Genomic DNA, 23,414 nt, shown 5'->3' on the forward strand with positions numbered 1-23,414 from the left:
CTCCTGACACCTTAACCGCAGACCCGGGCACCCCTTCCACCACCTCGTCAGTGCCCATCCCAATGTCAGCCACATACGTCCCCCTCCGAAACCTGTCCCCCGCCCCCCACCCCCACTCCCACTGAGATCATAAGTGTGGCCGCACCAGCCACTTTTTTACCTGGGGCCAGGGAAGCCGCACGTTGCTCTCTACTCCTCCCCTACTGGGGGGCGGACCTCTCCTCCCAGCGTGATGTCCGACCCACATGCTCCGCTTGGCGCAGTGACACCTGAAACACACTAGCGACAACATTACTCGGCCCACCCTCACCCTCTCCATCTCTCAACTCCCCTTCTTCCATGCTATCATCATCATAAATCAATTCCACATCTCTAGAACACCCAGCACTTCCGGCCGGCGGCGCCGACTGCACTCTTTGAACAACATTAAACACAACTTTCGCGTCGCACCTCCTCCGGTGTTGATCCCCAAGCTGTGTCAACCCGCTGGGTGTAGGGGCCGGTGAGCCCGCTGTGGGCCTACTTCTGCTGGCCTCTACGGGATCCCCCGCCGATACCGGGCATGCTGCCCGAGGCTCAGCCCTCCCTTCGCCTTGGCGTGAGTGGGCCGTCCCCAGCCCGGCCAAGTCAGGAACCCCGCGATGCTCCGCCTTCTGGAAAACAAACGGAAGGTCTGGTGTGCTGGGCCCCACAAACCTACCCCCGCCTAACCCCCACTCCCATAGTGCTGGCTGCCCATGCCCTACCCACCACGCTAAGGTCCACCTCCTCTCCCCCGGCCTCCTCGTCCTCGCTCCACACCAAAGAGTCTGCCCCCGCCCCTCCGTTGTTAGAGTACCCCCCTCCTCACCCCAAACTCCCTTGCTTGCTCCCGCTCCCCCGTCGCCTCACACCCCGCCCTCCCCGCCACAGGGACCTCGTCACCTCCCCCCGTGTCCCTGTGCCCCCCTCCACCCCCTGGGCATATCTAATTCCTTCTGCCCATTACTCAAATACATCCAGCCCCCCCAGTCCTTCTCGCCACCGTCTGACTCTATCAGCAACGGGGACATGCCCCCCATCTCTGATCTCCAGCCCACACTCCCCGCATCCAAGGCCTCCCTCTGCCCCGCCTGTCCCAAGCCCCCTGCTCCCCCTCCCACCGGTGCCCCATCCAAGCCCCTGCCCATCCACCTGTGCCCCTGCGCCGAGAACCTCCATCAGGGCTGCCACTAAACCCCCGACTCCCCCCACTGCGCTCCCACCACCTGCCTCACCCCCTGCACTCCCGCCATCTGAGCAGAGGCAGCCCTTTTCCCCCGTGGGCGGCCCCTGTCTGAGCCAGTACGGGCCGAGGATGAGCCCTCCTTCCTCCCCGCCCACTCCCCCCTCGCTGCCTACTTCTCTGCCACCCCGGGGGCCCGGGCCTCCCCATACGCAGTACCAGGCCCTGCCCATGCCTCCCCAACACCTGCGGACGCTCCCACTCCTCCGGAGCGGCCAGCTAACCCCACCAAGTGCCCCTTCCTAGGCCCCACGCCCGCCTCCCCAACGATCTCGGCCGCTCCCGCACCGGGGCGGCCAGATAAACCCAATGGGCTCTGCGGCGAGATGCGCCGAGCCTTCCTCCCGCCTTTCAGCCTCGCCCCTCCCCCTTGCCCGACAAACCCTCATTCAGGGTCGCGCTCCTGGCGTACGAGTGGCCCTGCGAGCTCACCTGCCTCCTCCAAGTCTTGTGGGGTGGCGAGCCACACCCCCCGGCGCGTGCCTCACGGGCGCGTGCACTCCGCCGGGCCCACCAGCAGATCCATGCGTCCTGCTTCACTAAGCAGGCGGATGTCCTCCAAAACACAAATGTCCTCTGCAGCTATGACGCAAAACCAATGCTCCAAAACTGCCGCAAATAGCTGGACTAAACCTGCTACAATCTATGAAACACCAACTAGGCCTCAGACAAAAAAGACTGCAGCTACCCCGCTCCCAGCCACCAGGTCACCAGAACCTAAAATGGTGGCTGGGATAACACATACCACCCTTAAATATGGTTTGGGCTACCTTTCAAACTTTGGGCTACTTTTCGGCTAGTCCCAAAGTAGCCCAAGGCCACAAAATGGCCACGTCCGTCTGGCCCCACCCCCTCCCAATCTGCCTGGGGGGCAGACCTCGCAGTGCTCGGCTGCCCACCAAACCCCCTTTGCTACGCCACTGCATGCTGCACACAGAATGTCACCGCTATCACACCTATAATATTCTAAAACAATTTAGGCTTGAATTGAGTGCCACAAACATACACAACAATTGTACTGGTTGGAATTTAAAGACTTCTTATAGTGGCACAAAATATTGTTAGTGCTAATGCCGGGACTCCTGGTCTGTCTGGTGCCAACGGTCTGCTGCACTGAAAGAAAAATAGACAGGCAGCTGCATATTACAAGGCTATAATTCCACAGAGGAGCCATGGCGACACGCAATACTTTGTTTTCATGGCTCATGGAATGGCACCATAACTATGGGACGGATTATGGCCTCGAAGCAGCTGCATGTTCTGCAGTTTGTGTTTAATTTAAGTGCTCTTGTCTAATGCCCTTCAAAGTATGCTGGCCTCAGATCTTCCTGCGGGATAAAGACCGTGTGTCTCTGGTCCGCCATCTTAATTTGACACAGCAGCTGCCTTCCGCACACGTGTTAATCAGGCTGTGTCACAGAGGGGTGAGGCTGGGATTTTATTTGCTTGTCTCGAGTAAAGCGGAGACCTACAATCAAAGTGCGAACACAAATCACCAGTCGAAAGAAAGTCTGTCTGCCTGCACTGCATACTGCATTGCTGTACTGCCTGCACTACCTTTGCACTGCATTGCTGCTTCATGTAGGATTTTATGAATCGCAATACTCAAACATTCCTTGTATTGGTATGTTGTTTGTCCAACACTCCTAAACTAAGGAAGACTGAAGCACAAGAGGAGAAGATAACAAGGAGAAATAAATATACATGACGTCAGCCTTGGGTAGGCACACCATTTTTGGGGCAAACCCATGTTTACAAGTCTTCGTAAGTATGGGTTTGCATCAAAATACCTAGTTTGAGGCGTGGGAATGCCAATGCTCTACCCATGTAGCATCCACCAGACTCAATGTAAGGAGAGGTAGTGCTATGCGTTGTCTTTCTTTAAAAATAGGAAAATCCCACAAAGCCACACAAATCAGGCTTTGCGTAGTTTTGTAAATTCCAGAATATATTTTGCACCAGAGCAGTGCCATAAAAGTGACGCAACCCATACGCAAATGATAGTAAGTTTGGGCTTTATATACTGGCATATACTCTCAACCAAGGTATTCAATTTGCCTGCATGCTGTGCAAATCGCAATACGATCTATGTGCTATTAGGCTGCAATACAAATTGTCCATTGGCAGAGGGTTGCAAAACGACCTAACCAGTAGATAGTAATCTATTTTAATGTATTCCTCTCTGTGATTGGCTAAAAATGCAAGGATGGAGGCCTGCAGAGGAAAGCACACTTCTGTCCCCGCATTTGCACTGTATAAAGGGAGACTTTTAAAAAACAAAATCGCATGCCTAATAAAGGGATAAGTGGTGCTTTTAAAAAAACAAAATCTGAGTCAGAAAGTGATTTTATACATTGTAAAAAGCATTTTGCCGTCGCAAAGCCTGTGATTTCCCAAATCATAGGTTACCGACAAAAAGCATATGAACTTCAGGCTCTCCCTTCTTTATTTTCTTGGCACTTTCAACCCCCCCTGGTCTTGTTTGCGCTTTCCATTTCCAACCAAAGCATCACAAATAGGCAAGCAGGCTTGCTAAGTCATAATTATGAGTTTTCATTCTGACGCTTTTCTACGATCCATAAATTATTTTTTAGAGCTAGAATGTAAAAATTATAAACTGAGCAACCTTTGCCAGGCCATTAAGCCCTTTATGACCTGGATTTCTGCGCCTTACAGGCAGCAGGTGCCTTAGTTATTTCGTTTCTCCAGCCTGCTGGGGAGCACTTTTGAAATGAAAGCCGTGGGAGAGAAAGGGAGAAGCATTGCTGACTGGGCAATGGTGATATTCCAAAGCCCTCTCCCCTTCTCCAGGGTATTCCACTCCCTCGCTATCTTCTACAAATGCACACTCCCTTGCAGCCCATAACTGACCCACCTTGTTCAGGACTAATACTTTCCTCATGTCCTCCAGGCTTTCTCCCAAGAGCAGCATCCCTTCCCTATTTGTATCTGGTTACATTTTCACATATATAGCTTTACATACTGGGTGGTGCTTCTGCATTTTACAAGCTGTGCAGATGAAAAATATGCTGTTCTCAATGTTCTGTGTGGTAAGAGTGTTGGGAGGAGGAGAGAGAGTCTCAGGCAATGCAGTCTTAACGCCTGGACATGCTGGGCAGTTGCCAGAGGGCCCCACAAGCATTGGGCCCCATGCAGACCACAATTTAACACTCATTTTCCGTTAAACATTTTTATTCCTGTGAGTGGTTGTGTAGGCAGGGCCCAGTGCACTGCTTTGCCCGGGGGCCTACAATGCTGTTAAGGCGTCCCTGGTCTTGGGAGTATAGCAGCGGGGGCTGGGAGGGGCGCATTGGGTGGACAGGTAGGAGTCTGACTGAGTAGACTAAGTGTATGTTGCAAGTACCTACGTCTTCATGGGATGGGGATATTTTATATGTAGTTGTGGAGCTAAGAATAGTAAATCGTTGACTCCATCTTTGCACCTGTTTGATATTATGTGCCTTGGTATTAAAGATAGGGCTTCTACAGAACATTAAACAATTAATTCCCAGTACTGCAGAGGGCTATGAGGAGTCTGGCACCCACCCATGGTATTGAGGAGAGTGAGCTCTAATATATATTTGAGTAACATTCTGGGAAAAGAAGACTGGGTGCATATCCTGTATTAGCATATTGTGTCAGGTGGGTGGTCTGCTTGAGATTATCAGGGACATTAAAAAGAAGGATGGGAAGGGCCTCAGTTGGGGGTTTGTTGCATTATTGTGCATCAAAATACTCCTGCCTTTTGCCATTACCTGAATGCCTTCAATTAACAGATGGGGCCACATTCTTCTAAATTATAGAGGCTAGAGGATTTCTCTCTGTTTGTTCCTGTCTGTTGGTCAGAGAGGGTGACAGCAGAGCTGCTGAGCCTTTGAAGATAAACTCCTGGGTACGTGCAGCAGATACAGGGGCAGATTTACAATAACTTGCGCATCCCTGCATATCAGCAGGGATGCAGTCGCATAAAGAATGGGACCCCCTCTATTAATAATTTAATGACCAGGGAAAAGAGAGGACAATATCAACAGAACAAGTAAGATTCCCCCGTTGTCAATGCATACTTTCTCATGTGATAAGATTAATCAGATCAATCAGTTAGCCTTCTTATTCATGTAGGTACAACACAATTTATATTATCATTATATATATTTTATTTCTTTTTTATTTTCTTGTAGTATATCAAAAATATTTTTTCATCCCTTTTTTATTTTTTATTTTTTTATTTTTTAAAATAATTTCTTACATGTACATCAAATTCATAACTATTAATTCTAATACAATCAATTTTAAAATACAGTGAGATATACCATAAACTAGATGGCAATTTTATAATTCAAATTTATACAATACAAAACATGACCCTGACTCCCACACATCAACCATCAAACACACTACCTCATCCATACAATATCACACTTATTCCACTCCCAACAGAAACAATTCCTAAGGTTGAGGTGACACAGATGTTTGTTTGTGTAGTTTTCCACGCCAGGTCTACGCACGTTTCGGTGGGACAAGACCACCTTCCTCAGGACCAAGATAGAAATAGTTTTATTCTCTCCTCAGGGTGTGTGTGCAGGGTACCTGAAATTACAAAAAAAGTATAATGTACCTATAACTTAAAAGAAGGGCACTTGACTTACTCTAGGGTGCTAAGTCTAATAATTACTTAATATATTTGCTGAGAAACACCACATTACAACAGGGACAGTTAAGTGTGAGGTGTTGAATAATTAAGAAAGGGAAAATTCATGAAAGGTCTGACAAGTACAATCAGTGACTCAATCACTGGATGTATCGGTATATCCTGTAAATTTGAGACTATGTGTTAAAGCACATGGGTACAGTTCCATCTATATTCTAATACCCCATATACTTTTAACAAAAGATTCAAGTCAGGAGAGATTTGTAAAATAGTCTCACCCACGTTGCGTTGTTTAGCAGAGGTATCTGCATTCCTTTATAGGTAGATGTTAGCTTCTCACTGTCATTAGTAAACGAATAGGCAAACCCTGAAAAAAGGGGGTGGAAGAGGGGGGAAGCATATATTTTATGAACTTCCTTTTCGGGTTCCACATATTTGGTGGGTCGTAGTATTTACATAGAAAAGCAACTCTTACCCTAGGTTGTCATAAAGACATCACTCGGGGAGTATTCCTTATTTGATTTGTATAGCAGAGCAGGAGGTTCTCCAATGAAGTCCTCGTGATCAAACGTCCTGAATAGATTGGGTTCAAATTATATCATTTCATCCTACATAGTTTATTATAAAAAATCATCGCGCAAGAAAACATTGTCCACACCTTCTTTTAGGAGCAAGAAAGGCCACTTTTATTTTAGGACAGGTGCATCATAAATATCATAAACACATTCATTATTTATTTATTATTTACATAATTCAACTCTACAGTGAGCCTACGAAACCAAAATCCCAAAACCCCGAACAAACTCCTGCCTACTACCCCTAGCCTACCCAATGCTACCCTTCAGGATGGCCAACCCGCTCCAGGCTGCCCACCCCCACTAACAAAAACCCGCCTACAACAGACAAAGGCACCCATCCTAACAGTGGCAAACCTACCTAAACTAAACAGTGCCTAGAGCACCGCAAGATAAAAAACCCAGAAATAAATAAAGAAAAAGAGAGGGAGGGTGGGTGGGGCAAAACAACCTCCCTTCCCTTCTCCCGCCCACGCAGTTCCTAACCGCCCGCCTGACTTCCCCTTTTAATCCCTCTGCTAATCATCCCCCACCTGTGATGTTCCTCGCGCGAACCTGCCCAGGGAGAGACCGGCTCGCGCCTGGCTCTCCCTGGGTCCCCCCTCGCGCAAGAAAACATTGTCCACACCTTCTTTTAGGAGCAAGAAAGGCCACTTTTATTTTAGGACAGGTGCATCATAAATATCATAAACACATTCATTATTTATTTATTATTTACATAATTCAACTCTACAGTGAGCCTACGAAACCAAAATCCCAAAACCCCGAACAAACTCCTGCCTACTACCCCTAGCCTACCCAATGCAACCCTTCAGGATGGCCAACCCGCTCCAGGCTGCCCACCCCCACTAACAAAAACCCGCCACCCAGGAAAACCTTTAGCGTTTTCCTGCCCCACCTAAAGGAAAGGAAGGAGCACACCACAACTGTACCTGAAGAACCTTGCTAATCAAGTCCCTGAGTTCAAGGAGGTAAAAAGAGAGGCCCAAAGCTGAGAGATGCACACCGTCCTCACAAAATAAATGATGTTCAGATACTTTTAAATGATAATGGTCCAAACTGTAGATACCCCAATGTTGACAAAAGGGGCGCATGGTCCTGTTCACTTTCCGTCTAGCCTTTTCCAGGGCAGAGTGGTTCCTTGCCCCACGCCATTGCACACGAGGCACAAACTCAGTCCATATAAGCATGGTGCTCACCCATGTGGTTCTGATGATTTCCAGGTCCTGCTTCATTAATTTTAACAAGGTCAACCCAGATAGAGAAACCAAGTCATTCTCTCCCAAGTGTAGCACCAGGAGATCCGGAGGGCCCCCCAAACACTGCGAAACCAGAGCAGCCAAGGCGGGAAAAAGCCCACCCCAGCGCATTCCCCCTGTTCCATGCCAGGATACTTCGTGTGTCATACTGTTCAGACCAAGTGATCTCCCACAGAGCTGACTGGCAGCGGCTAAAGCTGCCCTTTTAACAAAAGAGTGCCCCAGTATCCACACCCTTCGTTTGCGTCCGGCGACTGATGGCCATGGACCTAGGAGAGAAAGAAATGTTAGACAAGCCAAAATGCCTTATTTCCTCACATACTTTTCACAGCACTTAGAACGCCAACGACCAATTCGTCGGATCTGGGACCAGTCCCACCCCAACCGAGCGGCCTCCGTCGCCGCACCAATTCGGAAAGAATGAGTACCAAATTGAACAGGATCCTTCCCCAAGCGCAACAAAACCTTGCGTAAAACAGCCAACAATTGAGATGCAACTATGGGACTACCATCCGCATGACAAAATATGGACCCCTGGAGAAAATGCGGAGAGGACACAAACACTTCCCATTCCCCAACCGGGCAACATGCAGAGACACCACTCCTACCAAGGAACACCCACTTACCCCTCCCCATCTGGTCGGTTTTGGATGCCCGCAGCCAAAGTCGCACTCTGTCACTTTCCAACACCACCTCACAGCTGGTCATACCTACCCTGCCCCGCAACCCCAGCAACTCAGATGCCCGAAATGCCCCAAAAAACAACCACACAAAACACAAACGAAATTTGGCACACTCAAAAGCATCATGACAACACACCTCCAGTTCAGGCAACATCAACTGGAGCAATTCAAACGTCACAGGCTGCCGGAGCTGCTGACCCCCAGCCCGGAGCCTGGCCAAACCTTTCAACAATTTACGAACCAACACCCCCCCAACCGGATCCCTCCCCCACCAAAGCTGTCCATAAAAAGAAACCCCAGCCAATTTGCCCGAAATGGTCGTGGGCGACAGGCCTTTGTCCGCCAAATGTAAAACAAACTGCAAGATGCATTGTTCATCAGACCAACCAGCCCTGAACGGCCCCATCGAAACCTTACCAAACTGCAGAAACTCAGACCAGGCTTTCACATAACCCCGCCTGGTGGATTCAGCCACAGAATTTTCCACCAAGTGGTGAACCCTCAATCCCCCAGGTCCCATACGTACTGTGGGATCGCTGTTGGTGCCAGGTCCGCCCCAGGAGCTAACTTGCGGAACTCGGACCACTGAAAGCGAGACAAAGAGTCAGCGATGCAATTAGAAGTACCAGGAACATGCCGCGCTTTAAAGACAATATTCAGTTGCAGACACCGCAGCATGAATGCGCGCAGGAGCCGCAAAACCCGCAAATCGCGAGCCTTTTGGTGATTGACAAGATGTACTACAGCCAAATTGTCCACGTGAAACAAGACGGAACGATTCTGAAACTCATCCCCCCACAGGTGCAAAGCAACCAGCAGCGGGAAGAGCTCCAGAAACGCAATGCTGCGACCCTGATCCTTCCAGTGCGCCGGCCAGCCGGCCGCGCACCATCGACCTTCCCAAAATATTCCGAATCCGTGAGCCCCTGACGCATCAGTGAACAACTGTACTTGCCACACCATGTCCTCATCCGCAAAAAACAAGGACACGCCATTAAACTCTTGCAGAAAACGAAGCCAGACAGTCAAATCAGCACGCACAGCGGTGGTAATGCGCACCCTATGATGGGGAAGGCTTGCTCCGGACATGGACAGACCTAGACGCCTGCAGAACGTCCTGCCCGCCCGAACAACCCGGCAAGCAAAATTGAGATAACCCAACAACTTCTGAACAGTTTTCAAAACCACTTTCCGCTCCCCCAAAACCAGATGTATGAAAGCAGACATTTCCTTCACTTTAGCCACAGGCAGTCTCGCCACCATAGACAGAGTATCAATTTCGATCCCCAAAAAAGTCAAGGACGTACAGGGACCCTCTGTCTTGTCCGGCGCCAAGGGGACACCCAATTCCTCCGCTAGAGCCTGGAAGATGTTCAAAGCCGACTGACACTGCCCAGAGCAACCCTCCCCAATGAAAAGAAAATCATCGAGGTAATGACAGACCAACGCGTGGCCACTGACAAAAGTGAATCGCCACTGTAGGAAGGTACTGAAGGTTTCAAACAGGGAGCATGACACTGAACAGCCCATGGGCAACACCCGATCCACGTAGAAACTACCATCAAAATGCATGCCTAACAGACCGAAATCCCAAGGATGAATGGGCAATAGCCGGAAAGCCGACTGAATGTCGCTCTTCGCCAGCAAAGCCCCAACACCAGCCGTGCGCACGAGCCGTAAGGCATCGTCCACCGAAGCATAAGTGACAGTTGAGTCAGCTGGATCAATAAAGTCATTGATTGAGGAACCCTCGGGCCAGGACAGGTGATGGATAAGACGAAACTCCCCTTCCGCCTTCTTGGGCACCACACCCAGGGGTGATACAATCAAGTCAGGCAGGGGACAATGCACAAAAGGACCAGCAATCCTACCAGCCGCAAGCTCTGCATCCAGTTTCTTCCGCACCACATGTGGACTCTCCTTCGCAGACTTCAAATTATCCGACCACCTGCCCACCCTGGGTCCCTGATACCCAATCCGAAACCCAATTTTGAAACCCCAAGACAAAATCTTAGCGGCCTCAAAATCCGGATAATCCACCAGCCAGAGATCGAGAACCTCCTGCCTAATAGGAGTAGGGGCCCTTGTAAACAGACTGATGGTGCTGCCCCCTGCCCCCAGAACCCCGTCCCTGATCACCCCATCTCTGGCCGGGAAAACACTGGGTGAGGGCATGCTTCCCTCCACACTGTGAACACTCATGTTTATACCTGCAAGCGGGTCTGTTACAGGAACCTCTGTTAAAATGCCAGCAAGTGCCAGAAGCGGCGGATTGACCTCTGCCCCAAACCCCCGCCCCAGACTGAGCGGGGCGAGCTGAAAAGGGCCGATAAAACACAGGTTGCCCGCTAGCTGTGTGGGTCGTAGCAGGAGGGTTCGCCGATGCCATCCATTGCAACCATAACTCAGAGTCAACCGTACCCCACGAACGCTCAGGAAAAGCGGCCATGCGCGCCCTAAATTCGTCATCGTAGGACAACCAAGCAAAGCCTCCAAAATAACTGTGAGCCTTGCGGATGACATCTGCATATTTAAACATGTCTATCGCTTTCTCAGGATGACGTTGACAATAAACGCTGGCATAAATGAGAAAGGCCGAAGTCCAATTCTCTATGGATTTCGGAACACGAGGCCTCCGAGCCAATTCTAATTCCTCCTCTTTCGACCCTTCTTTTGCCTGAACATCCCTATGGAGAAGCCGAAAAACATCCACAAATGCCCCAGACCATATCAAATTCTTCGTTTTTTCAGATAAATGAGACCCCAAAGGCATTCCCACCCCAGAATAAGGCAACTTTTTCGGTAGGATACTATCCTCCGTGACACTTGTGGCATCCACCCCGCCCACCCCCGCTGTAGAAACTGCATTTGCAACTTGCACATTAGAAACATTCGAAAGTACAGGCCGCTCAAGCCTCGGTGCCAGAGCGACTCGCTCAATCACAACCCCATCCCCCGTACCAATAGATCTCGTACTCTTAACAGGGAGACTCTCCCTAGGTTGCCACACGGACCACCACCCATCCTTACCTCTCGGTAACTGCTCCGGCTGCTGTGCGACAGCCCCACGATCCCTCTGAGAAGGTCCAGACCACACTGCCCCTCGTACACCTGCATGGTCCGCTCGAGACTCCTGCAAAACACGAGAAACAGTGGGTTGCCCCAACCCACCCCCCTGGGCCCGTGCTGCCAAAAGCCCAACATCTTTGTCTCTCAATTCCCCCTCTTCCAACTCATCATCATGAAAACTCCCACCGAAAGCTTCATCAGAAAATTCAACTTGATTACTTCCACTGGGCATAGCCCCATCACCAATACCCCCATCATAAAACTGCCAATCAATGTTCTGAAAGCTTTGTGGACAGAAAACTGTAGAAGAGTTATCCGCTCCAGATAACCCCCCTGAAAGCCCACCACTGGAAACAGCCGTGGGGACAGTTCCCGGGCCCGTAGAAACTGCCAACAGCCGCCCAGCCGAAGGCGCAGATTGAAAACTGCGGCCGCTCAAGCCAGACGATGAAGGGTGCGCGACAACATGGTCCCTGAAAGCTGAACCGCAATTTCCCCCCAAGGGACGGCCCACCGACGCCAGACCATGGACACCTCCCAACCCAGTCGAATGACCCCCCATGTGGCCACCTGGCCGCCCCCTGGGGACCGGGAACAAGGCTTGCCCCGGGTACGGGGGCGCCCCCTTGTTGAACAAACCCTTCTCACCAGGAGCCGGGGGCGTGGGGATGGCAGCCCGAGGGCCAGGCACACCGGCTGCCACAGCCTCAGTGGCCGGGGGGGGCAGCAATCTAGGGACAGTGCCCATTGGAACCACAGCAGGGGCAGGAGTGGGGACCACAGGAGGGGTTTGAGCCGGCAACGCAGCAGTGAGTGGCCCAGCACCGGCGTCACCCGTGTGCGGGGGGCCAACATCGCGGGGGGGGGCAGGGCCAGGCCCCAGCATGGCAGGAGAGAGCATGAAGCACTGGCCATTAAGCCACAGGAGTGGGGAAACCCCCCCCGGTGAATGGGGCACCGTAATGGCAGGGTCTACAGGCATACCGGCAGGGGAAGGGGTCGGCGTGTGCCCAAGGAAGTCCAGGCTCCGCCCCCGCTTCGGTTTAGGGCCCGCCTGCAGCCTCCCCGTCTTCCCCGAGGCCAAGCCGCCTGAACGCGGAGCTTGACGGCCCGCAGAACGCCCCCGCCTCCCCCCGGGCGCCCCGCGGGAACCAGCACTAAGTAACTGGAATTCACATACCTGCTGGGGGGCGCCCGGGTCACCCGGCGGGGGCTCCACTGCAGCGACCGGCAAAACGAGCATGTGCCCGTCCGCAGGCATGGCCGCCTCGCCGTCTGCCTCCTCCTCCGGGCCCGGGTATAAACAAGCCTCCACGGCCCTGGAAACGCCCTCTGAAGCCTTGCGAGGTGGGCGGGCCAGTCCGACCCACGCCTCCGCTGGGACACCCGGCCGCAGCAGGTCCTCGCGCCCGGCATCGCAGATTAACCGCACGGCCCTCCTGACCTCCTCCACGTCCTCCATGTGGCCAGAGAAAAACCAAGGTACGACAAATACACGCCGCAAAACAACCTCCCTTCCCTTCTCCCGCCCACGCAGTTCCTAACCGCCCGCCTGACTTCCCCTTTTAATCCCTCTGCTAATCATCCCCCACCTGTGATGTTCCTCGCGCGAACCTGCCCAGGGAGAGACCGGCTCGCGCCTGGCTCTCCCTGGGTCCCCCCTTCTGCCCGAAGTTGCATATATCAACTAACATTTTGATGTTAGATGCCAGAATCTGGTTTTTGATCTTCGTTTATTTTCGTGGTGCATAGTCCATGCCGTGTTACTTTTGTATCATTTCCTCACTCTCGCAGTTAGAATGATCTAAAATTCAAGAGTGTCATGTCAATATCTTAACTCTATGTTTTTAGCTATATAAGCCAATTATTTTAAAAACACGTTGTTTCTAGTCTTGGTCCCTCTCCCATTCCCCATATAGTAAAAAGGTTTTCTGTCACAGCTATATTTTGCATCGTATTTAAATAGCTGCGCCTAACACAACAATAGTTACGATATGTATGTAATTAGCACACCCGGTTAGACCGCTTGTTGGAAAAACAGATCAATATGTCACTCAGTTACCTGCTCACTTCAAATGCAGTGAGCAGACTTTGCTTTCACTGACGAATGATTCTTACATATAGGGTCCCGTGCACACATGACCCAAGAATTCGGGTCATTGTTATTGTTCGGTTTACTACTCGTTACTGGTGTAATGGGTGAGCTAAGTTTAAGCTAACGAGTGATTCTTACATATATTAGGTCCTTTACGAGTAAGATTAAGAAGTACATTTCGAGCTCTAGAAGTAATATATTTATGGAGAATCGCAATCATACCTATTCTTGTTAGTGTGAGCCGGGGTGCACGGTCGTCTTGCCACGTCTCTCCTACTCCGACAGGTGAAACTGACGTGCCTTTACATCAGATGATTAAGTAGGAACGGCGCATACGTAGGGTTTGAATTTACGGCGTCTCACGAACCGGATGCAATCTGATCGTATACTTCATGTTTGTCAAAACGGGTGCCATTTTGGAATAGGTTGATGGGTTTATTATTAAATAGCCCGAGTACGATATTATTATCAATATGCTCTGATCACCAAACAAAGACCCTCCAATCATTGCTGTCAAAAATGTAGAGCGTTATCTTTAGTTTCAGATTGATAAAGTATTGAATTTCTAGCAATTCTTAATTCAAGTTACCTTAGGGCTCTAAAGTACTTTGCTTATGGTATGTATGTATCAGCCAACTAATTTAGACATCCTACATTCTGGATATATTCAGAACAAGACTGATTGTTGTGGTAGACCCTATATAAGTAAACCAGTGTATTGTATGTATCCGTGGTTGTATATAGGTAAAGTAATTGGTAATCTTTATTTGCAGAACACTGCCCCCGAGGAAGGAACAAGCGTTCCGAAATGCATTGGGCCAGACACTAAATATGGTTCACCAGCAATTATGGAATCATCGTAGAAATTAGAGAGTTTTCATGTAATGTAATAAGACGTAGGATGTCTAAATTAGTTGGATTGATATAATATGTGATGAAATAACATATAAATGAAACATGAATATGTAAATGTAAATAATCTATGCAATGAGTGAACAAAATGAGTAAACATTGATATGAAGTATATCAATATCGTGGTATTATGTTTATGTGTGTTAGTAATTAATGTTTGAAAATTGTGAACATTGAGTTCAATAGGTACAGTGCACACTAGAGTAGGTTCATCCTGCTCATTGTTTGAATAGTAGTTCTTAATGTGGAACCAACACATGATTATAGTGTAGCACCCTTGTATAAGTATAGATATAGTGAATATAGTGTTAAGATTGAGTACACCTCTCACCCATTTGTGGATATTTTTCTTGATGTATGTATCAGCGCCATCTTTGAATAACTCGATGGTATAGTTATCAAATAGCATCGGTACGATGTAGGTACCTATCAAGATGAAACTGATCCGTTACAGGACAATAGATTTGTTTTGAACAAAGCAAAATGTTAAAGTAGACAGGGCTCTTGTCAAAAACACCGTCATGAAAAAAATGATAAAACAATCAAAAGTTCAATCATAATATTAACCACATAATGCAATAGATTTTACTTAAGTGGTTTGTAAATAGCAGGGATGCGCCCGTTATTGTGAGTCATGGCTGCGCCGCAAAAATGGACAGATGCGTGATGCATCTGCTGCCGTAAAGGCGGCACATTGCTGGAGTTGCATCGCTAGCGCAACGCTGCTCCAGCAAGGCTCGGGAGTGCCCTATCCTGAAAATGCTGCATCAATCCTTACGCCTGCTTCAAACAGGTGCAGGGTTTTGACGCAGCATAGCCTTAAAAGTGACTGAGTGAAATCTTGTAGATTTCACTCAGCCACTTTTAGGAGGCGTTCCTGAGCCGGAACGCCCCCCCTGCGCCGGAGCACCTACATATGTTGCAGGGCTTTACATCGTGATGCATCTCCCAGATGCGTCATGGTGTAAATACCCCACAGCATGGCGCTGGATTTGCGCCGCTGCTGCGTCACAAAAGTGACGCAATGGCGGCATAAAAGAGGCGCAAGGGGCTTGTAAATCTGCCCCACAGTTGGGAGAAGAAGCCTATAAGTTATTCGTGCTCATGAGTGTGTATCCCACACATCTGCAATTATCACTAGAGCCTGACCGACTTCTATAATGTAGTAAATCCGTGGTCTACCAGGGTCACCACAGGACTGTGGATCCATGCAGCACACACTGTTGAATGGTAGACTATCTTTGGCAAATATAGCATCTGACAGAAATATTGTGTCCTAAGTGGCGTTTACAAGAATATCATCTCATCTGGTGTAGATTTTCCATTATTAACTGTCATAGTGAGCTAATTTTGTAAATGATATTTAGGACACAATAATTCTGATGTTTGGGGTTTGATATGTGGAACCATACCACACAGACTGTCCCTGCACCAATAGACACATTTTCAATTACATCTCCACTGCAAAGGTGGTATTGGATTAGGCTGTTATCAGAGGAGTAGAATACCAATACATCCACAACTTTGGACTGAGGATTCTTAAGCTCATTCTTTTAACTTTGTGCTTCACATCTCCTCAAAACGTATTTCTAACCTTGCCAGGCATACTATGTCACCCCAGGTACACCTGAGCTGCACCAAACCATTCTTGACCCACTCCTTGCGAAGGATTTTAATTTTATCAATGCGACCGAACTTGTGTACACACTATGCTGATAGAAAGGGAGTGATCTGTTTAGGGCGGAGAACCCACACAGCACCAAGGGCAAACGCATACTGGTTTTATGTAGTTGCATTTTTTGCCCAACCAATATTTCTTCCTATTCCAGAAGGAATGAAACCTGTTTATCTGTTAATACATTGTAATGGTTGTTTTGTTGAACCAGGGACTGCTTTATAGAGTCTCTTTTAACCCTAATCATTGGACCAATGAATAAAATTGCATTAGGATCCCCTGCTACAGATTGTTGTCCAACAAATGAAGCATTGGCATAAACTACCAATTAGTATTATAGGGAGGTGCAACAATATTAAAATGAATATTTTGCCTACATTTCTTTATTTCGAGCAATGCCATTAAGCGTCCCAAACTATTTTTTCAAAAAAACTGGAAGTTGCAATTAACAGTTTTAATTGGGGCTACAAGCAAACACGTCGGCCAATAAAAAAGATTACATTTCCATATATACAAGGGGGGCTTTAGCTCCCTTATTTCAAATTATACCAATGGGCTTCCTTTGCAAGATGGTTTAGAAGTCTTCTCTCTATGGGCAGACATGATTACTGCTATACTTTTGCAATAGGTTCTGTCAGTAGAATGTTTTTGTATAAAATAAATAACCCCAACTATTACAAAAGAGTATGTTTTAAGACTTTTCTAGATATTGTTTATATATGGCAAGAAATAGTATCTAAATGCCCCCTTCCTTCTATGCATACAAGCTTTCCACTATGTGGAAACCCTTTGCCTCCAGATATATTTCATGACAGTCAAGGTAAATCATGGGCTAATTATGGGGTTTAAAGACTTATGTATGTCATTTGGCCTTCGCAAGCAGATGTTTTAATAAATATTTACAGGTTGAAGATTGCCTATGGGGGCGGAAGTGTATAAGAACACCTGAGAAATCTGATATGATGATATGCTTACACTCTGCCTCTCAGAAGCCAACTATTAGTAACGTCTATCGGGTACTTTGCCAGTGTAGATACCACAATATCACAAAGCTAGCATCAAAATAGAGTGATTTACTTGCCAAGAATATCACTTCTTCAGATATTGTAGATGCAATAAGTATTCTAGATGAGGCTGTATACTCTATTAGCTTAAAACAGCAGCAATTATGAACTAGATGTATGCTATATTACACCCCGACCGAATAACTTGCTGGTCAGTGAACAAGGGAAGAGACATAGGGGATAAGGGTACATGCCCCAAATGTGGGCTACTTGCTGCAGATAGTTTACATATGTTTGACACCTGCCCTGGATAGATATCTTTCTGGAAAGAGCTGGGTCAGATAACTGCAAATCTTCTAGGCCTAGATTTTGAACTTACGGAGGGGGGAATCATGCTAGGATATAAATTAGTGCCAGGTTTAGGTTTAAGATCTCTTTTCTCCATTATTATAGTCACTGCCCAACTTTGCTTTGCGCGGGCATGGATATCCACACCACCTACCAGGGCATTAGATTGGTGGGCAATTTTGACAGAAATATATACGAAAGGGAGATGGGACAAAAATTCTTATGAATATGGGGGCCCATGGATAAAGGTGATTAGTAAGACCTAAAGATTACTACTCTATGCTTAGGGTTTTTGCTTATGATTAGACTTGTTATTTTTATGTCTGGTGCTAACGGCGATTATGTATTTTTTTATTTTGTCTACCATTTGTATACATATTTGTCTTGTACTCTCAAGACATTCAGTGTTTATATTGTCATATATTTATGTATATATTTATATATATTTTCTATATTGTTATATCTCTTGTTCATTCCCTGAGATAAATAAAAAAAATAAAAAAATAAAAAATAGCAATTGGAGAGGCATTGGTAAACCCAGGGGCAAAGTAGACAAGGATTGCCAGCTGGACCATATGGTTCCTTTCGTAAATGAGGAATTACTTGGGGGGATGGTAATTATGCTTAAGTTTCCTCTGGTAAGTACTTATTTTCCTCCAGCATTTTTCAGCCTTTATAGTTTTTGGGTGTAGCATTGAGATCTGCAGAGTGAACCTGGATCTCTCAGTCGTTAGTAGACTGGCAACGCTCCATTACTGGCTGAGTCAGGATCACAGGGACTCTCACGGTGAGGTCCCAAGTTTCAATTGTGTGAAACACTTTTTCCATAGATCTTAGAAGAAGGTGATAGCTATTATCACGTCACAGGTCCTTCAATGATGTGAGGTTTTAGTACACTCATCTCTTGAACAAATTCCTCTGGAATTTTCTGATCCCTTTTTCCTAACACCTTTAGAACACAGATCTTTCTTTTGGTCCTCTATTTTTTCCAACAGGAAGGTAGATGAAGCCTCCGGTCTACACAGGCCCTCTCCATCAATTGCCAAGTACTGTAACAGAAGTGAGTTAACTTCCACTTAATTGTAAATCTTCGTATTAAGAGGGATACTGAAGAATTATATATTGGTCTAGTGGAGTTTTGAGATTCTTTACCTGGAAAAGAGGGCTTGTCTGAAGGATATGCCAAATTAGAAGTAATCAAAGTGAACTAAGGAGCTGCATTATTGCTTCAAATATTATTATCTGATGTTGTTCACGGATGAATAAAAAAAAGGGCAGGTGCAAGTTGCAGCTATGTGGAAGTCTCATTAGCGTAAGTCAGTATGGCCCAAATTTGGTAAAAAATCAGGCAGCACAGGGCAGCACGTAAAGTTGCTGCTCTGCGCTGTGGGAACAGGAAAGAGCAAAGCAGCGCCACATCTACTAAGTTGTGGCAATGTTCTGTTCTCTCCCTTCACTGATGCACAAAAGTGTGTCAGTGCAGGGAGAGAGCAGAACATTCCCAAAATGCTGCCATGCACCAATGCAGACACCATAGCGCCATAGGGCAAGGGAATCTGCATTGTAGTAAGCATTGTTTTTGTACAAGAAGGGGTTACCCCTTGTGTATGTGCTGTAGAATGCAGCACATATGCAAAGTGAGACAAACAAGGAGAAATAAAAACATTTCTCTTCGTTATGCCTGCCTCAAGAAGGCACATGATTTTGGTACAAATCCTTGTCTACAATTCTTTGTAGAAAAAGATCTACATCAAAACCCATGGGTGGTCTCATGGGACGTCCACGCATTACTCACTGAATGCCTCCCTGACACAAAGAAACACAAGGCAGCTCAACTTTGTAATACTTTGGTTTACAACAATCCAGCGCAAATCACAATTTGTGTTGAATTGCTAATCCCACTCTATAATTTGTGTTGAGCTTGCGTTAAAAAAGTAACGTAAATCCGATGCAACGTGTATGTAATTCTGGGCCTAAATGTATTGGAGATCCTTCATCCTACCAGTGTCAATCACTGAATCAAAGCCACAGAACTTCTAAGTAGGTGGGTAGAGGTGTGCAAGAGTAATGCAATGACTCTCACGAGGAATAGGACTATTAGTAACTAGTACTATGAAAATTTAATTGTGACATTACCGTTATTTTTCTAATTATTAATTGGTTGGAGAGTTTAGTGAAGAAATGTGTGGTACCATTTGATTACTTCAAAGGAGTAGAGAACCATAAGTACATTGTTTGATTAAGAGAGATAGGTCACTGTGTAGTCAGATGTGTGAATATGCTTCTCTGTTCTTCTTTCGCGACACCTGAACTTTGAGTCAAGCTTGCACGTCTAGTTTAGATTTTAGGAAAGTAAGTATTTGGATTTGGATTTGAATGAGGGGTTGAGGGTGCTTTTCATTTTGGGGCCTGTACTCAGAGGGATCTGTCCCTGTGTTTTAGTGGACAGGGAAGGCTTTTATTTTTATATGAAGAACTTATGAAGAATGTGATCACGATAATGTAAATATGTGAGATGATTTTTAGATTATACTTTGATTTACATTTTGTATGGATATTTTGATTGCAGCCCTTAGAAAACTCTTCATAAAATGAAATGCGTTGGCTGTAGGCTGCGAGTAATTGTGTGGTGAAAAAGAAATTCGTATGCAATTGATACAGGATTTGTGTGCATTGCCTATAATTGAAATGGATTATAATTATAGACGTATATACTACTTTTGTATAGAGTGGTGAGTAGATACCCATTGATATGGAATAGAAATCTTCTCTTCGGCCACCACTAAATGTATTAACGTTGGCGAGGAACTATCAAAAAAGTTCAGCATCCCTCCTTCCAAAGTCCTGCCAGCCCCTTGAAGTAAAACCTAGACAGTCGAGTGGAATGATTCAAGGGTTTCCACTGCAGAAGACAAAGCTTGTCACCAATAAACCTCTGTTTTGATCAAGGTTGATATGTGCTGTGACATCCTGACCACTCAGAATGCAGACAAAATAGAACAACTTAAGTCTAAAGGGATGGATGATACTTTTTAAACAAGTGTTAAACAAATTAGGCCACCCTGAGACATCATAAGTGCTACAGGCTCCTCAAACTTCTGGACAAGCTCAGGAGTCAATTCAATGAAAGCACTTGACCTGTCAAAGCCCCCAAACAAGCTGGGATCAGTGCAACATGCTTACTAGCATCACATGAACCTCATATGCACTGCAGGCCAGAAGATATCCAGAAAAATCCTTTTAGAAGCTATCTCTGCTCCAGACAAACCAATAACCCTTCTCCACACACTTCCTCAATACCTAACCAACAACTTCCACAAAACAAGTTTAGAGATGTTCAGCTTTCTTTCCTAGCTCGCTGTCTCTTCAATGTGAGTTCCCGACCTCAATGCTCTGGCAAGGCCACTCATTTACGCTCATCTTGAGGTCATCCTGACACAGGATCCAAGGTAGCCATGTTTAAGGTTCAAACTGCCACCAGGTCATTACTCCCCTCCCTGCCTTGGAAGGACGTACTTCCTGTGGCAGCCCCGGTTAGGATTCAGGAAATGGAAGAAAGCTGCAGTAGGTATTGGTAGTTCAGCTGTTTTATGCCTTCTGGGGTAGTGGGCAAGACTAACCATAAAAACGGGTTCAATGAGACTCCTGTCTCAGTGGTGGGACCCACAGCAAGGACTGTGTGACCAGGATGGGCACATGGAGACAATGTTCCTTATCTTTCCTCACTCACAGCAAATGTTCGAAATATCATTGTACTTCCAAGCTCCTGGTGGGATTTACAGAATGAAAGAAGAGTGACTCATATGACAGGCCCCATCAGTATTTCAGTCCCTTTCCATTGAATTTATAAACAAGATGTGAGCCTGCTGTACTGTGCAAGGGTACAGCCATTACTTTCTAGAGTCTATCACGTCCCATCCAGGAATAGAACGAAAAACAGACGTTTTAAAATAAAAGAAAATGCAATACCACCTACAGCTATGTAATAAAGGGCCATATGTAGGTAAATACTATTTACCGATTCTAAAATACCGAATTTTATCGATTCGGAATTTCAGAATCGGTAAATGGTATGTAGGTATTGATTCGGTAAATTTTACAGAATCGGTAAAATTCGGTAATTACCGATTCGGTAATTCCCATTCATTCCTATGGGCTTGGAGGCCCATAGGAATGAATGAGAATTACCGATTTGGTAAATACCGAATCGGTAATAGAGGGGAAGACTTACAAGGGTGGCAGGGTGGCACATTGACACCCTATTGCACCCCTGAATAGTGCATGGGTGCACATGTGGCACACATACATGCCCTAAGGGCATGTATGTCTGCCACATGGCATTTTTGGAAAAGCACAAATTTGCTTTTTCAAAGGTTTAAGATATTTACCACCAACTTTTAGTTGGTGGTAAATACTGAATCCTTAACTCAGAAATGCACTCACTTGAGTGCTCCCTACATTAAGGATTCAGTAATTTACCGAATCGGTCTTTTAAGGAATCGGTAATTTACCGATTCCTTAAATTACTGATTCGGTAAATTTCCGAATCCTCAAATTTAGCCCCTACATCTCAAATGCCCAATACCGGTCGGTAACGGCCGAAATTCGGTATTTTCGGCCGTTACCGACCGGTATTGGGCTACCTACATCTGGCCCAAAGTGTTTAACACATCAGATGGAAACAAGTTAAGGGACAGAAATCCAAGTCAGGTGATATTCATAAAAAAGCACGCATAAAGTTAAAAAAAATGGCAGGAATGCGACTTTTTTTCTTGGAATTGATTCAAGGGCTTGCGGTTTCTTTTTAAAACATAAGTGGAGAATACAGGAAAAAGGAATAAAACAAAGTGCTATGAAAGCCGGCTGGTTTGGAACAGCCTCTCTGCGCCGAGGTGAAGAGTATATTTTCAAAGGCGGGTAAGAGGGGAAAAAAATCTCGATACTCTCACTTCGTAGCTGCTGCTCTAATGAAATTCTAACCTGCTACGTCTGCCGAACCACACTGTTAATTAGTTTTCTATTTGTTTAGCAGATCTAGAAGTGGAAAGCAATCTATTGCCACAGAATTGTTTGACTCCTATGCTAAGTAGCCGGCATTCCAATCCTGTGATGTTGAAAATAGCGCGAGTCCCTCTTTCATCTCGCTGCCACGTCAAATTAGCACCCAGCAGACACTACATAGACACAAAGAATTATTTTCCAACGTGTGGAAAACACTAGCGTTTTTTTTTTTGCACAATGAAGCTTCGCTAGAGAGAGAGAGCAGACTGTGCTTTCATTTCAATGTGTGAGAAAGGCAAGACCTTATTTTCAATATTCCATGAGCAGAAGAGAAGTCACTCACCTACGAAAACAGAAGCACGGCCTATACCACGCACTGGCAGATACTATTGGTTTGGGTTTCATACAGTGCTTTAAATGGGCACGTACTGCCCGGTACTGGGTACCAGCACTTCTTTAATTTGAAATGGAGAATACTTTTACTTCTCAGCACTACTGCAATATATTTAATGAGTGAGTACCGGCACCTCTCAGGAGCTAATAGGTACTCTAAACAGTAACGGCCAGATTCATCAATGTCCCGTTTTGCGAGTCCTTAATAGCGATTATTAAGGAATCGCTATTAAAGACTCGCAAGACGGGATTCATGTAGAAATCGCAAAAAAATGCGATTTCTACAGCTTCCTCATTTGCGATTAGCAAATTGCTAATCGCAAATAAGGAATAACTCCCCATTCATTCCTATGGACCTAAAGGCCCATAGGAATGAATGGGGAGTCATTCCTTATTTGCGATTAACAATTTGCTAATCGCAAATAAGGATGCGATTTCAAGGGTGCCAGGGGTGTCCAAAGGACACCCTGTAGCACCCCTGAAATGAA

General features: G+C 46.5%; 1 long non-coding RNA gene across 1 annotated transcript in view; it reads right to left on the bottom strand.

The window, feature by feature from the left end:
* Positions 1-5,569: 5,569 nt before the first annotated feature.
* LOC144761628 (uncharacterized) overlaps positions 5,570-23,414 on the bottom strand; it is a 71,811-nt gene continuing 53,966 nt past the window's right edge. The window contains exon 3 of the long non-coding RNA XR_013595820.1: positions 5,570-5,851. This is a non-coding gene — a long non-coding RNA (uncharacterized LOC144761628). The remainder of the gene's footprint in view (positions 5,852-23,414) is intronic.

Source organism: Lissotriton helveticus, chromosome 6 (assembly GCF_964261635.1).
Source record: "Lissotriton helveticus chromosome 6, aLisHel1.1, whole genome shotgun sequence".
Lineage (NCBI taxonomy): Eukaryota > Metazoa > Chordata > Amphibia > Caudata > Salamandridae > Lissotriton > Lissotriton helveticus.